Genomic DNA, 17,503 nt, shown 5'->3' with positions numbered 1-17,503 from the left:
TAGACCTCTCCCTCAACAGTAGATCCCACCCAGTAACAATTGACCCCCCGTGAGATAAGATCCCCCCACCAGCAACAGTAAACAGTAGACATACCCAGCAACAATAGACCCCCATACAAAAACAGATCCCCAGCAGCCAGCATCAATAGACTCCACCAGCATGTGACGTTCACACGGAGAGACCGCCAGCATGTGACGTTCACACGGAGACACCACCAGCATGTGACGTTCACATGGAGACACCACCAGCATGTGACGTTCACACGGAGACTCCACCAGCATGTGTAGTTCACACGGAGACTCCACCAGCATGTGTAGTTCACACGGAGACTCCACCAGCATGTGTAGTTCACACGGAGACTCCACCAGCATGTGACATTCACATTGAGACACCACCTGAATGTCTTATTCATGTTGAGACTGCAGCACAATGTGACGTTCATGTTGAGAACCCATCAAAATACCAGGGCAGCGATTTAAATATCTCCTACCATGAAGATGAGGGCAAGCTTAAAGAAAAGGATAGGCAGATCCTGGTGGTAGGGGATTCTGTTATTAGAGGGACAGAGAGGGCAATCTGTCAGAATGACCGCGATCGACGAACAGTATATTGTTTCCCGGTCGCATGAGTTCAGGACATTGCAGATCGAATGGATGGATTGTTGGATGGGGCTGAGGAGGACCCAGCTGTCATGATACATATTGGAACCAACGACATCATTAGAAGAAAATGGAGCACCCTACAAAATGATTTCAGGGACTTAGGGGCTATATTGACGAAATGGACCTCCAAGGCAGAATTTTCAGAAATACTGCCTGTACCTCGAGCCACACCAGGGAGGCAGCAGGAGCTTAGGAAGCTTAGCAAGTGGCTGAAGAACTGGTGCAGGAAGGAGAGGTTTGGCTTCATGAAGACCTGGACTGACTTTTCAATTGGTTAATTTCTCTACAGCAGGGATGAATTGCACTTAAATGAGCAGGGTGCAGCTCTGTTGGGAAAGAAAATAGCCAAAAAGTTGGAAAAATGTTAAATCAACCACGTGTCATTCACATTGAGACTCCTCCAGCATGCAACAATTCTGTTGATACTTGGGCAGAATGTAACTTTCCCACTAAGACTCTGGCAGATTGTGGCATTACCACTGAGACTCTGGCAGAATGTGACGTTCACAATGACACTCCTCCCGAATGTGACGTTCACAATGAGTCTTCTCCAGAATGTGATGTTCACAATGAGACTACTCCAGAATGTGATGTTCACAATGAGTCTCCTCCAGAATGTGATGTTTATAATGAGACCCCTCCAGAATGTGATGTTCACAATGAGACTACTCCAGAATTTCACTTTCACAATGAGTTTCCTCCAGAATGTGACATTCGTAATGAGACTCCTCCAGCATGTGATGTTCACACCGAGACTCCACCAGCATGTGACGTTCACACCAAGACTCCACCAGCATGTGACGTACACACTGAGACTCCACCAGCATGTGACGAAGATGGGGGCAAGGTTACAAGAAAGGATAGGCATATACTAGTGGTAGGGGATTCAGTCATTGGAAAGATACAGAGGGCAATCTGTCACAAAGACCGTTATCACCAAACAGTATGTTGTTTACCGGGCGCTCGGGTTCAGAACATTGCAGATTGCATGGACAGATTGTTGGATGGTGCTGGAGAGGACCCAGCTGTCATGGTATATATCTGTACCAATGACAAAGTTAGAGAAAGATGGAACGCCCTACAAAATTATTTCAGTGACTTAGGGGCTATATTAAAGAAAAGGTCCCCCAAGGCAATATTTTCAGAAATACTGCCGGTACCTTGAGCCACACCAGAAAGGCAACAGGAGCTTAGGGTAATTAAAAACTGGCTGAGGAACTGGTGCAGGGAGGAGAGGTTTGGCTTCATGATGAACTGGGCTGACTTTTCAGGTGGTTACCATCTTTATAGTAGTGACGGATTGCACTTAAATGGGAGGGGTGCAGCTTTTTTGGGATTGAAGATGGCCAAAATGTTGGAAGAAAATTTAAACTAGGTGATGAGGAGGAGGGATTAGAGGATGATTTGCTAGTGAATATGAGGGAGAGAATCTTCAATTCTGCAGCCTCCCCTGAATCTCACCTCCCGAGGGAGGTGAGATAAGATAATGAAAAAAAGAAGGATAGGGGTGTGTGGCGCTACCTGTGCCGGGGTATTCTATAATTATAAACTAGCCATGCCTCTAAACTAATATCTAATCATAAATGCACCCCCTACCATGTACAGTGGTTTACAATAGCATTGAGAGAGATTATAAACATCAGAGTCTCTCCCAATGTCCCACAACAAATGGTAAGATTGAAGTAATTGTGTACACCCTATATTCTGTCTTATAAAGTGATATAAAATATAAATAATCAGTGTCCAACAAGTGAAGCATATGTATATTCGGAGCTACGCACTTACGTCACACCCGGAACCCAGAGCGAGCTTGGAACGCAGCTGAGGCGCACGCCGTCCGGCTGAAGTCTCCTATCCATAGCTCCCTCTGTACTGGTTTTTCTCCTTAACGAGTGTGAGTTTTCTGGCTCCCCTTTGTAAGGGGAGTTCAGGCTGATTTTAATTGGCTGTTTATTAGCTGTTTTTTAATAAAATCCTTTCACAAAACTCACTACACTATGGGAGCCCTGTTTTTTCCTATGAGGACGTGACTAAGAGACTGGCGCAACATCCACTGCTTGGAGCTGAGACACCTGGAGACGGGTGTACTGGATTTGGGACACCCATTTTCGTCTGTTGCTACATGCCCAATACCCCTGCAGGGGTTTGAGGAGCTGGTGAGTGGGGACCCTTGAGGGGGAGCACCAAAGTCACTGGAAATCATCAGTTTTCATCACAAGATTCACTATTTTAGAACTGTGTGCCATTCTGGAGCTTCACTTTCACATTGTGGCTTTTTTCACATTTTTTCACAATTTTTTCATTTATCTATTATTTTTTCATGTATTTTTTGTCTTGATTTTCTATCAGCATATTGGTATATCACATATTAGTTGCCGATGGGACTGTTGTTCAGCTTGGACTTTTGAATATACATATGCTTCACTTGTTGGACACTGATTATTTATATTTTATATCACTTTATAAGACAGAATATAGGGTGTACACAATTACTTCAATCTTACCATTTGTTGTGGGACATTGGGGGAGATGTCTCAATGCTATTGTAAACCACTGTACATGGTAGGGGGATGCATTTTTAGTTTTTCATGTGCATTTATGATTAGATATTAGTTTAGAGGCACGGCTAGTTTATAATCTTCAATTCAAGCCATCACCGGAATCTACTACATCATCAATCTCTTGAAAGATTCTCATCAGCAGTTTCTGAATCACAAACTATCAATGTAGTTGGACAAACAAGACAATAGGCTTTTTCCTAGAAGACTCAACAAAAAATCTGAGGAACTCTCCCAGGGAACAGGTACGGCTGTACCAACACAGGTTCCTACACTGGTGGCGGCTGCCACTCCAGTAATCGGAGGGTCCTCCCATCAGCCCTCTATTTCCCTTTCGGCAGCTTCTGCAGAAGCTTTAAGGTTAATGAAAAATATCACATTCTAAAGGGAAAGTTAGAACAAGGGGGGGTTATGGAAGAGGGAGAGATGGAGGAAAAGAAAGGGGCAATGGCGACCCTAGGGGGGGGGGCAGAGGGGGCCATGACCCCCCCCAACATTATGCTGGGCCCCACCATGTGCCCCCCCAAAAAAAAATTTTTTTTTTTTTTAAATTTTTTTTTTTTTTTTTAATTTTTTTTTTTTTTTTTTACAAAAAGGCAATTTCTTTTTGTTTGTATTCATATCGGATGTGCCGCATCTTACTCGGGCCACCGCTGGGGTAACGCAGTCTCTATTGAGAGGGAGAACGTCCCCAGTCAGCTTCTGCGAAGTGATTCCTCCCCCCTCCCTCTGCTCGCTGACACTGCATAATGCAAGCGCTCACACAACCACGGCCGCCCGATCTGCTCCTTCCCCTGCATCCTCATTGGCAGGGAGAAGAGCGAGTTGCAGGAAGGACTCCACCAGGACTCTCAGTTACTGAAAAAACAGACTGATTTCTCCTGTCCTTAGGACATGAGAACGAGCCTGTAAATTCCAAGAAATGCCAGACCAGCGCTGTCAATAGCAGAGGCAGACAGCAAGAGGAGGCTGGGGAACCCCACAGTGACAGAACACCAGGGCCCGGTGGCAAGACAACCTTTGCAACCCTGATAGTTCTCCCACTGCTTTGGACCCTTATATTTTCTTGGTATGCTGGTGACATATATCTCTTGTTCTCTGTCACCCTGGGGGGCCCCAGTAGGAAGGGAGCTCACTGCAGAACATGGGAAAGGGCCGTTGTGGGATCGTAGTAAAGGGGTAAAGGGCCCCAGGATAGATAAAATATAGATAGATAGATAGATAGATAGATAGATAGATAGATAGATAGATAGATATATAGATATATCTATATCTATAGATATATCTATATCTATAGATATAGATATATCTATAGATATATATATCTATATATATCTATATATATATATATTTGCATTTTATATTGCCCCCCTATTTTTGTTCCTGTCCCCCCATGTGCCCCCCCTAAATATGAAAGCTGGAGACGCCACTGGAAAGGGGGGGTTGGGGGAAGGTTACCCCCAACCCTCCCCACCCTTCCTTCCTCCAACCCCCCTTCCCTCCCTTCCCCCCTCTCCTTTCCTCCCTTTCTCCCTCTTCCATACTCCCCCTACCCCTTGTACTACCTTTCCTTTTAGAATGTGATATTTTTCATTGGGCCTAGCAGGCGGTTTACCACCAACATCTCAGGGACTTTTTTTACAGGTGATTATGTTTGATTGATGTATTGTCAATCTACATTAAGTAACTGAATATGTTGTGAAGTTTGGAGGCTGGTAGGCTTTTGAGGTGTGTGTTGGACCGGCTATAAGAGGAGGTTGGAGGCCTGTATGTTTTTGAGGCGTGTGTTGGACTGGCTATGAGGGGAGGTTGGAGGCCGGTATGTTTTTGAGGCGTGTGTTGGACCGGCTATGAGGAAAGGTTGGAGGCCGGTATGTTTTTGAGACGTGTGTTGGACCAGCTATGATGGGAGGTTGAAGGTTGGTATGTTTTTGAGGCGTGTGTTGGACCAGCTATATGGGGAGGTTGAAGGCCGGTATGTTTTTGAGGCGTGTGTTGGAACGGCTATGAGGGGAGGTTGGAGGCCGGTATGTTTTTGAGGCGTGTGTTGGACCAGCTATGAGGGGAGGTTGGAGGCCGGTATGTTTTTGAGGCGTGTGTTGGACCAGCTGTGACAGGAGGTTGAAAGTCAGTATGTTTTTGAGGCGTGTGTTGGACCAGCTATATGGGGAGGTTGAAGGCCAGTATGTTTTTGAGGCATGTGTTGGACCGGCTATGAGGGGAGGTTGGAAGTCTTTTTGTCTTTCTTTAGGCTTTCTCTGCTGGAGAAATGAGAACTCCTCCCACCAGTGAGGTCCTTCATGGAGAAGTCCAAGGCCTTACTCACACGGGGTGTATGAATCTGTACCCTGTGTGGGGGCTGAGTTAATCCCAAAAAGCACATTCATGCCGATGCAGTTGTGCAGACGCACCCTGGGTGCGTTCGTGGCTGTGCACTGGCACCCATACAGATGTTACATTGGGTACAGCTGCTGCAACCCAGTTGACAGCATTGGGACTGCCTACATGGGATGCTGGGAACGGCTGTGCATCCCCATTCGGGTAAACACGGCCCTCCCATGGGGTACGGATTCATACCCCCCCCATGTGAATGAGGCCTAAGAGTGAATGGAATATTTAGCTCCATTGTGCTGCTAATTTGGGGACCACTGTTCCCTTCTTTATTGTTATTTGGGTGTGTTTTATTATAGGAGTGTTATATATTGTATATTAGGATAAGTTTGTATTTGTTGTGGAGGTGTGCGTTATTCTTTGGGTGCGTTTTGGAGTGTTATATATATATATATATATATATATATATATATATATATATATATAAATGTGGACTTCAGAGAGCAAAACAGGTCCAAATGAGTCCTAAGGGCTTGTTCACACTTGCTCAAAATACTGACGCTCATCAGATTGCTCTTCGAAGAGTATTTGGCCCCGTTCACATCTGGCATTTTGGGATCTCGGGCAGGATCACTGCGATTCTGGCCACTATCTCAAATCGCACTGCAATAGTGGCAGAACACACCACACGTGTTCGGATGCCTTTCATTTTTTATTGGCACCTAAACGCAGTTTAGCGCGATAAATTGCATTGAACGAAACTTGTCGCCCAAGGAAAATTCCTCCTTTTTTTGGGGCGACAAGCTTTGCACTATGCGGTTTGCCACAATTTATTGCGCAACAATTGTGGCAAAACCGCACTGCGTTTAGGTGCCATTTAAAATGAGGGGCACCCCGAACATGGGTGGTGCGTTTTTCTACTATTGCAGTATGATTTGGGGTCGCAGGCAGATTCTCAGCGATTCTGCCCCAGAATGTGAACAGGGCCTCAGACAGGCGGTGAGGAGGTTTTGTATCGCCTGTTCACTGCCTTTTTTAACTCCCTAAATACCAGACAACCGCACGTGTTGGGCTCGGGTGCAGCACAACTCCATTGATGTGACTAGATTGTGCCCGGTAGGCGGTACCATCCGGTGAACGTGACAGGGGGTATAATTTTTGGAGCAGCCGCCAAACAAAGCATTAGGGTTGTCACCTTTTCTTCAAGCCAAACTTGAACACTTTAGCAGTCTGGCACACCTTTTGGTGCCCAAAGGAAAGTAGTAATGCAATGGGCATTTTGTTCCGCAGCGAAAAGTGGGTGTGGCCAAATTGCTCTTGCTGACATCATCGTCCTGCCCCTCAGTAATGCCGAACCTAACCCCAGACAGCCGCCCGCAGCTCCTGGACGGCAACAGATTTGTGTGTGACTATCTTGGTTACTTGGGGAACCACAGCCTGGTCTGAATAATGTGTTTGGGTTTTAGTCTGCCTGAATCTCGGACACATAATTTAAAACTCAGACTGTCCGGGTGAATCCCAGACAGGTGACAACCCTACAAAGCATTGCGCCCAAGCCATTGGTGTGTACACTGCAACAAAAGAGGGAGCACTTAAGGAGTGGTAAAAAACGCAGCGTTATACCACCCTCTGATCACAAGCATAAACAAGCTCATAAGGAGATTCTTGCTCTCTGCTTGTCCTGGTCAGTGGATGTGAAAGAAATAAATATATAAGTATATTTTGGGTTGTCACCAGAAACAGAACACTCACCCAAGTTCATCACTAGTGACAACTGACTTTAGAGGGATTTCCTCTCACTTCCTGTTTTGGCTATTGGACAGGAAGTGAAGGGAAATCTCCCCAATGGGACAGAGATGGCGAAAAAAAAAACGGACAGGGGTATAACCCTTCATTACTTGGAACTTTACCCATAACAACATGATAAAAAATGATGTTCTTTAGCAAGGAACCTATATTCTACATTAAAAATTATGCTACCAAAATTAGTGTGTTGTAAATTGCCTCCAGTTGCTCCCGTTTCTTCTCGCTGAAGGCTGCCATTTTGCTGAAGCCCAGAGCCCCTGAACAGCAGTAAATCATAAAGTGGAACTAAACCCATCGATTCAACGGTTTAAAAAACAGTTACATTCCTGTAATGTCAGGCTTGCTAACTGTCACATTTGCTTGTGTCCTCAACCAAACTGTCAAACCATCAAATGGCTGGTGTCATAACTGATCACATTGGCACATGTGATGGCAGTTGCAGCTCAAACAGAAGCAGCTTCCTTGGCTGTAAAGGATAGGAGGGTTTAATTCTGCTTTAGGCCCCTTTCACAAATGCACAACCTGAAAGTCGCGCAACTTTGATGCGACTTTGCCGAGTGACTTTGACATGACTTGAAGCAATGCCTGTGTAATCTTGAGGTCTATGGACCTCAAGTCGCATCAAAGCCTGACCAAAGTAGCGCAGGGACTACTTTGAAGTCGCTGCTACTTGAAGTCGCACAGATATTTATTAGATTGTAAGCTCTTCTGAGCAGGGCCCTCTTAATCCTCTTGTATTTTATTGTATTATAACTGTATTGTCTCCTTTTTATATTGTAAAGCGCTGCATAAACTGTTGGCGCTATATAAATCCTGTATAATAATAATAATTATAATAATAATAATAATATGACTGGTACTCATTGGAAATCCTGGGGTAAGACTTGTCATGCGACTTTGCAGTCCCAAGTCACAGGACAAGTCGCACAAGTGTGAAAGGAGCCTTAAGGCTGTCAGCAGAACGACCTGTACAAATTTGGCGGTGCCCAAAAAATGACTAAAATTAGAGAGCAACTGAGCATGTGCAGAGCAGGGTGAGACAGTGTATTATTGGATTTTAAAAACACTATAGACACTTATTTTTAATGTTTTCCATAGCTATACCGGCTAATGGGACTAGCATGTCTTGAATTTCTGACTAAAGTTCCACTTGAAGTTCTGCTTTAGAAGACAGCATCACCCTCCTAAACTGACATTTCTGGTTTGGGTGGATCCTGGCCTTCCATTGTGTTCTTTTATGATTTAGAAAGTTCTCAGTGAAGCTGGAAGGAAGTGTGAGAAGGAGGAATCTGCGGGTGGACCTGTATGTCAGTAGGGGGCAAAGCATTCAGTTGTGACATGTGAACATCATACATTGATTTTGCAACTTGAAAGTCAAATAATAAACCGAAAACACAAATAAAACAGTGGATAGTGAATAGATGGGAACACAGGCCTTGTTGACACTTGCAGCTGGGGGGGGGGGGGGGGGATACACATGTGCAGTTGAGCCACATTTTTAAGGCCCCCCAACTTCTTCCACTTAAGCTGCAAAGGCAGTGGATGGGGGCATGTCACATCATGGCACAGCAATAAATTATTCTTGCTGTTACGTTTGCCAACAGGTCTGACGGTACTTGTAACCTATGCATTCACAGGAAGACCATTTATTCACAGGAAAAGGTGAACAAATGACACGTTTCATCATTTGACCACAAGACTTCCTCAGGGAAGTGACATAGCACCACGTAGGGTGGAGCTGGATGACGTCACTTCTGGTTCGGAGCCGATACCGGATGTGCAAGTTTTCTAATGCTGGTAACGAGTCTGCGATGCATGATTTTATTGTAATGCCCCGTACACACGATCGGACTTTGTTCGGACATTACGACAACAAAATCCATGGATTTTTTCCGACGGTTGTGGGCTCAAACTTGTTTTGCATACACACGGTCACACAAAGTTGTCGGAAAATCCGATCGTTCTAAACGCGGTGACGTAAAACACGTACATCGGGACTATAAACGGGGCAGTGGCCAATAGCTTTCATCTCTTAATTTATTCTGAGCATGCGTGGCACTTTGTCCGTCGGATTTGTGTACACACGATCGGAATTTCCGACAACGGATTTTGTTGTCGGAAAATTTTATAGCCTGCTCTCAAACTTTGTGTGTCGGAAAATCCGATGGAAAATGTGTGATGGAGCCTACACACGGTCGGAATTTCCGACAACAAGGTCCTATCACACATTTTCCGGCGGAAAATCCGATCGTGTGTACGGGGCATAAGTGTGCTATATTGCAGAATTTTATTTTAAATTATTAATAAAAGGTATTACATTATTGGAGGTCACTCCTTTTCCTCTTTGAGGAGGAAAATGGAAGCGTGCCTAGGATATAAAGGAGACCTGTTTGTGATTTAAGGGAGACCTGTCCACCATTACCTATTGGATTGGGGATCTCACCAGATGTTTGGATAAAGTTTATTCTGACCTGTATATCTCTATATAGGTCTACTGGCCAGGTGAGTGGACATTTTTACTGGTGATGGAGCACTGCTGGACCAACATACACGAGGATTGATGATGAACTTTTTGATTGGACTTGTATTTATCATTAATAATTTTCTGGTGTTTGATGATTGTATTTGCTCATTTATATTTTCTTATTTATTTTTGTAATCATGATACAATATTCATTTAATTCTCAGCCATTATATAACGTGGATATAGAAAAGAATCACTCCACCTTAAAAAATAATCACATTTTGTTGCTTTTCAGACAGATACAGTTTTTGTTTTATCCAGCTAGATTTACTAGTGCAACTTATAACATCCAATTTAAAGATATAACACCATGCCAGAAAAAAGTAAAAAACATTAAAAAAAAATAAAAATCACTGAGTTGGAAAAAGGATCACCCCCCTAAAAACGACTCAAACTCAGCCAGGTGTAGCTAATCACCTTCTCAATGGCACACAAAGCCATCTGACTTTCCACTGTGATCAGCTGTGGTCATTTTGATTAGCTCAGCTTGAAGCATTTCAGTCCCTGATAGTGCAACTGAAGCAAACAGTCAACTATGGATGGCAAGGCAGAAGGCACTGTCAAAAGATCTCTGGGATAAACTTTGAAAGTTGTCAATCGGAAAAAGTTTTACCTTCCAACATGAAAATGACAGAAAGCACGCAACAAAAATAACTTCATGGTGGTTGAAGGAGAAAAGGGTGAATGGCCTAGTCAGGCCCAGACTTAAACCCCATTGAAAATCTGTGGAATGACTTGAATACTGCAGTCCACAAACGGTCACCATCAAATTTAACTGAACTTGAACAGACTAAAGGCTGTAATTAAAGCAAAAGGTGGTTCAACAAAATACTTACACAAGGGGGTGATCCTTTTTCCAACTCAGTGATTCTGTTTTGTATGTGAATGAATAAATACAGCTGGATAAAACAAAAACTGTGTCTGTCTTAATTTCAGGTTGCAAAGCAAAAATATGTGATTATTTTAAATGCGGGTTATTCTTTTCTATACCCACTGTATTTAGTATTTTTCTTATGGTAATGCTTACAAGCACAGTGCCTATAAAATACTATCATAAAATGACGTCGTAGCAAGCAAGTAAAAATGTCATTTTCATTTCAAAGCAACATATTAAAACCTACAGCTGCAGTGCGTCACTGATTTAAAAGACATCCCCATGGTCATCATCACTAAGATAAGTGAAAGATATAACACCAATATGTCAGAATTAAAAAAAATAAAAATCAACAACAGAATCACTAAGTTGGAAAAAAAGATCACCCCCTTGTGTCAGTATTTTGTTGAACCACCTTTTGCTTTAATTCCAGCCTTTATTCTGTTGGAATATGTCTCTACTAACTTTGCACATCTGGACTTTCCAATATTTGCCTACTCTTCTTTGCAGAACTGCTCAAATACAGTTCAATTTGATGATGACTAGGGATGAGCCGAACACCCCCCGGTTCGGTTCGCACCAGAACCTGCGAACGGACCGAAAATTCGCACGAACGTTAGAACCCCATTGACATCTATGGGACTCGAACGTTCGAAATCAAAAGTGCTCATTTTAAAGGCTAATTTGCATGGTATTGTCCTAAAAAGGATTTGGGGGCGCGGGTCCTACCCCAGGGGACATGTATCAATGCAAAAAAACTTTTAAAAACGGCCGTTTTTTCGGGAGCAGTGATTTTAATGATGGTTAAAGTAAAAAAAAAAAAAAAAGAAATATTCCTTTAAATATCGTACCTGGGGGGTATCTATAGTATGCCTGTAAAGTGGCGCGTGTTTCCCGTGTTTAAAACAGTCCACAGTCCACAGTGCACCAAATGTCATTTTAAAGGAAAAAATCTCATTTAAAACTGCTTGCGGGTTTAATGTAATGTCGGGTCCTGGCAATATGGATGAAAATCAGTGAGACAAACGGCATGGGTACCCCCCAGTCCATTACCAGGCCCTTTGGGTCTTGTATGGATATTAAGGGGAACCCCAAACCCAAATTAAAATAAGGAAAGGTGTGGGGCCACAAGGCTCTATATACTCTGAACAGCAGTATACAGGCGGTGCAAACAAGACAGGGACTGTAGGTTTGTTGTTAAGTAGAATCTGTTTGTCATTTTGAACGGGTACATTTTTAACGTGTTTAGCTCCAGCCAAAAAATCTTTTTTAAGCTTTTTGGAAAACATAGGGAAGGGTTATCACCCCTGTGACATTTGTTTTGCTGTCTTTCCTCCTCTTTAGAAGATTTCACCTCACTTTTTGTCCCAATGACAAATGTTTTTTGAAAATTTGGTGTTTTTTTGTGGAACAAGGATTGGAAAGCATCAGTGGAAAGGAGAAATGTTTTTCCCATATTAACTCTTACAGGAGAGAATTTCCCTTCCTAGGGGTAGATTTCATCTCACTTCCTGTTGTCTCCTTCCGTTTGCAAGTAGGAGTCGTTTGTAAGTTAGATGTTTGAAAGTAGGGGCCTGCCCTATATACTCAGCATAAATTTGACCCTTAGGTGTTGTTGTGGCCACAACAACGTAAGCCCTCACAGGGCCCTGCTGTGAAATATTAGATCAAGAATTGTAATTACATGCCCCTGTTGAACAGGGGCAGAAAAACTGGGCCCACACAGACACTCTAGTTGGAACGCAGGAACGAGCCCTGCTGCAAAGTATTGCATCAATAATTGTAATTACACGCCCCTGTTAAACAGGGGCTGAAAAATTGGGCCTTAGGCACTGGTGCTGGTGCCACAACACTGCAACCCCTCACAGACACTCTAGTTGGAACGCAGGAACGAGCCCTGCTGCAAAGTATTGCATCAAAAATTGTAATCACACGCCCCTGTTAAACAGGGGCTGAAAAATTGTGCCTTAGGCATTGGTGGTGGCGCCCAGAACCAAAAATGTTCTTTCAAGCTATCAGCGTGATGATTGAGGAGGAAGAGGATAATTACTCAGGGATAGTCACTCAGCATCAGCATAGGCAGTCTTTGAAGGGATCTGAGATTTAAAAAAAAAATATTCAGTTACATCAGCATCAGGTGCTTGGTAGCTGGTGGTGATCCAAGACTGATTCATTTTTATGAAGGTCAGTCGATCGACCGAGTCGGTGGAAAGACGCACCCTGTGATCGGTTACAAAGCCTCCAGCAGCACTGAATGTGCGTTCCGAAAGAACGCTGGATGCAGGACAGGCCAGTAGCTCAATTGCATACTGTGCAAACTCTGGCCAGTGATCCATCCTCAAGACCCAGTAACCCAGAGGATTTTCGGTGGGAAAGGTGTCCAAGTCAGATCTTGCCCCTAGGTATTCCTGCACCATGTAAAACAGACGCTGGCGATGGTTGCTGGAACCGATCATACCTTGGGGCTGCGGACCAAAAAATTGTCTGAACGCATCGGTCAGACGGCCATCTTCTCCACCGCTCCTTCTTTGACTGACCGAAGCCTCAGCAACACGTTGTCCAGAAACAGGAGTTTGTAACCTCCCAGTCTCTGGGAACGCGTTGCACAGACCTTTCTGCAAGGCCTCCCGAAGATGTTTCATCCTCTGCTCCCTCTGCGATGGCAAGATAAGGTCCGCAACCTTACCCTTGTAACGTGGATCAAGGAGGGTTGCCAGCCAGTATTGGTCCTTCTCCTTGATACCACGAATACGAGGATCCTTACGCATGCTTTGCAGGATCAGGGAGGCCATGCAGCGTAGGTTTGCTGAGGCATTCGGTCCGGAGTCCTCTGGGTCACTAAGGACGACATGGTCCGCAGCCACCTGTACCCAGCCACGTACAAGTCCATGTGTTTCTTGGGACTGATCCCTTAAAGACTGCTGCTGATGCTGAGTGCCAGGCTCCACCTCCATACTGACACAATCTTCCTCCTCCTCCTCCTCCTCCTCGTCCTCTTCCTGTGTGATCGGCGGGCATGCAGAAACACTGTCTGGATAAAGGGGGCCTTGAGAGCTAAGGAAGTCCTCCTCTTCCTGCCTCTGTTCTGCCTCAAGTGCCCTGTCCATTATTCCACGCAGCGTGTGCTCCAACAGGTGGACAAGGGGGACAGTGTCACTGATGCATGCACTGTCACTGCTCACCATCCTCGTGGCCTCCTCAAATGGTGACAGGACAGTGCATGCATCCCTGATCATGGCCCACTGGCATGGGGAAAAAAAAACCAAGCTCCCCTGACCCTGTCCTGGTGCCATAGTCGCACAGGTACTCATTGATGGCCATCTGCTGCGTGTGCAGCCGCTGCAGCATGGGCAACATTGAGTTCCACCTGGTGGGCATATCACAGATTAGGCGGTTCTTGGGCAGGTTAAACTCCTTTTGGAGGTCCGTCAGCCGAGCACTGGCATTATATGAGTGGCGGAAATGCACACAGACTTTCCTGGCCTGCCTCAGGACATCCTGTAAGCCCGGGTACCTGCCCAAGAACCGCTGCACCACCAAGTTAAGGACGTGAGCCAAACAGGGCACATGGGTCATTTGTCCCTGTCGGAGGGCAGAGAGGAGGTTGGTGCCATTGTCGCAAACCACCATTCCTGCGTTAAGTTGGCGTGGCGTCAACCACCTCTGAACCTGCCCCTGCAGAGCTGACAGAACCTCTGCCCCAGTGTGGCTCCTGTCCCCCAAGCACACCAGCTCAAGCACCGCATGGCATCTTTTGGCCTGCGTACTTGCGTAGCCCCTTGAATGGCTACGGAGCACCGCTGGTTCCGAGGACAAAGCACAGGAAGAAGCCATGGAGGAAGAAGAAGAGGAGGGGGTGGAGGAGAGAGGTGTGTCACAATCATTAGCATTTTGGAGGCGTGGTGGCGGAACAACCTCCAACACTACTGCACCTTGTCCTGCATCCTTCCCAGCTGCCAGCAGAGTCACCCAATGCGCCGTGAAACTTAAGTAACGTCCCTGTCCATGCCTGCTGGACCATGAGTCAGCGGTAATATGCACCTTACCGCTGACCGCCCTGTCCAGCGAGGCATGGACATTGCCTTCCACATGCCGGTAGAGAGCCGGAATCGCCTTCCGTGAGAAAAAGTGGCGTTTAGGTACCTGCCACTGAGGAACCGCACATTCCACAAACTCACGGAAGGGGGCAGAGTCTACCAACTGAAAAGGCAGCAGTTGAAGTGCTAGCAATTTTGCCAAGCTAGCATTCAACCGCTGCGCATGTGGATGGCTGGGAGCAAACTTCTTTCGGCGGTGCAGCAGCTGGGGCAGGGAAATTTGCCTGGTACAATCTGACGTCGGTGTACCAAAAGCAGATTGCCCACAAATACTTGGCTGTGACACACCTAATTCTACACCTTCATTCCTCTCAGTGCAGGTCTCAGAGAGGACTGAAGGTATAGTGGGGTTGGAGATCTCAGCTGATGAGGAGCAAGGAGAGGTCCTCTTTGTTCTTTGGTGTGGGTCTTTTAGATACGCTTGCCAACGAACTGCATGGCAGGTCAACATATGTCTGGTCAAGCATGTGGTACCCAAGCGGGAGATGTTTTGGCCACGCGAGATACGCTTGAGACATATGTTGCAAATAGCAGCGGTGCGATCTGATACACTCGTCTCAAAAAAGGCCCACACCAAAGAACTTTTTGAATAATGCGCAGAGACTGCAGCGCCCTGCACATGTGGAGCTTTGGGGTGTGATGCAGTCAATGTGCTGCCCTTAGGCTGGCCCCTGGAGGGCATCCTGCCTCGTTGGTGATGTGCCGCCTCCTCCTCCTCCTCCTCTCTCCTATCAGGCACCCACGTTGAGTCAGTGACCTCATCATCCCCTCCCTCCTCATCACTGGAGCAAACCTGGCAGTATGCTGCAGCAGGGGGAGCATGACTGCCAGATTGCTGTCCTTCTTGGGCACCCCCTCTGTCTGCGCTCATGTTACTGCCTTCATCAAGCTCAGTATCATCATCAGAGCCTTCCAAACACTGGGCATCCTCCTGGAGCATGTGCCCAACACTGTGGTCAAACAGTTCGAGGGACTCCTCAGGAGGACATGGTGGGGCTAGGGAAGGAGTCACTGATGACATTAAGCCGAGGGAAGAGGCCGCTGCTTTGCCAGACAAAGTACCCTGGGCATGGGTGAGAGAGGATTAAGGAGGATGAGGACGGCTTGGTCATCCACTCGACCAAGTCTTCCGCATGTTGTGGCTCAACACGGCCAGCTGCCGAAAAAAAGCCCAAGCGTGTCCCACGGCCACATGCTGATGAGGATGCACCGTCTCCATGACCAGCACTAGACACAGAGCCTGCTTGCCCTCTCTTATTGGCTTGTGACTGTCTGCCTCTCCTTCTTGGCCTTCCAGACATACTAATGGCCTGTAGCTGCACTAAGCTGGGATATGTATATATATATATGTACTGATACTGCAGCTAGCAAAATCAACTGCCTGCCTGTAGTATGAGAACACCACCAACCTTCTACAGGTAGCTTTAGCTGAACACTGTGAGGTGGACGCACCCCACTAACTTGTAGGTTTAGCTGAACACTGTGAGCAGGACGCACCCCACTAACTTGTAGGTTTAGCTGAACACTGTGAGGTGGACGCACCACACTAACTTGTAGGTTTAGCTGAACACTGTGAGGTGGACGCACCACACTAACTTGTAGGTTTAGCTGAACACTGTGAGCAGGACGCACCCCACTAACTTGTAGGTTTAGCTGAACACTGTGAGCAGGACGCACCCCACTAACTTGTAGGTTTAGCTGAACACTGTGAGCAGGACGCACTGCACTAACTGTAAATAGTCTAGCTGCCTGACTGTGGTACTAATAGGATCAAAAGAACACCATTAATTTTCTTCAGGTAGCTGTATATACTGTAACAAGACAAGCCTGCCTGTCAGTAAGAAGATAACAGGAACGGATCTAGCTGAACACTGTGAGCAGGACGCACTGCACTAACTTGTAGGTTTAGCTGAACACTGTGAGGTGGACGCACCACACTAACTTGTAGGTTTAGCTGAACACTGTGAGCAGGACGCACCCCACTAACTTGTAGGTTTAGCTGAACACTGTGAGCAGGACGCACTGCACTAACTGTAAATAGTCAAGCTGCCTGACTGTGGTACTAATAGGATCAAAAGAACACCAGTAATTTTCTTCAGGTAGCTGTATATACTGTAACAAGACAAGCCTGCCTGTCAGTAGGAAGATAACAGGAACGGATCTAGCTGAACACTGTGAGCAGGACGCACTGCACTAACTTGTAGGTTTAGCTGAACACTGTGAGGTGGACGCACCACACTAACTTGTAGGTTTAGCTGAACACTGTGAGCAGGACGCACCCCACTAACTTGTAGGTTTAGCTGAACACTGTGAGCAGGACGCACTGCACTAACTGTAAATAGTCTAGCTGCCTGACTGTGGTACTAATAGGATCAAAAGAACACCAGTAATTTTCTTCAGGTAGCTGTATATACTGTAACAAGACAAGCCTGCCTGTCAGTAAGAAGATAACAGGAATGGATCTAGCTGAACACTGTGAGCAGGACGCACTGCACTAACTGTAAATAGTCTAGCTGCCTGACTGTGGTACTAATAGGATCAAAGGAACACCAGTAATTTTCTTCAGGTAGCTGTAAATACTGTAACAAGACAAGCCTGCCTGTCAGTAGGAAGATAACAAGAACGGATCTAGCTAAACTGAATACAGTGT

The sequence above is a fragment of the Aquarana catesbeiana genome, linkage group LG01 (genome assembly GCF_042186555.1).
Source record: "Aquarana catesbeiana isolate 2022-GZ linkage group LG01, ASM4218655v1, whole genome shotgun sequence".
NCBI classification, from domain to species: Eukaryota; Metazoa; Chordata; class Amphibia; order Anura; family Ranidae; genus Aquarana; species Aquarana catesbeiana.
This window is presented reverse-complemented; position numbering follows the sequence as displayed.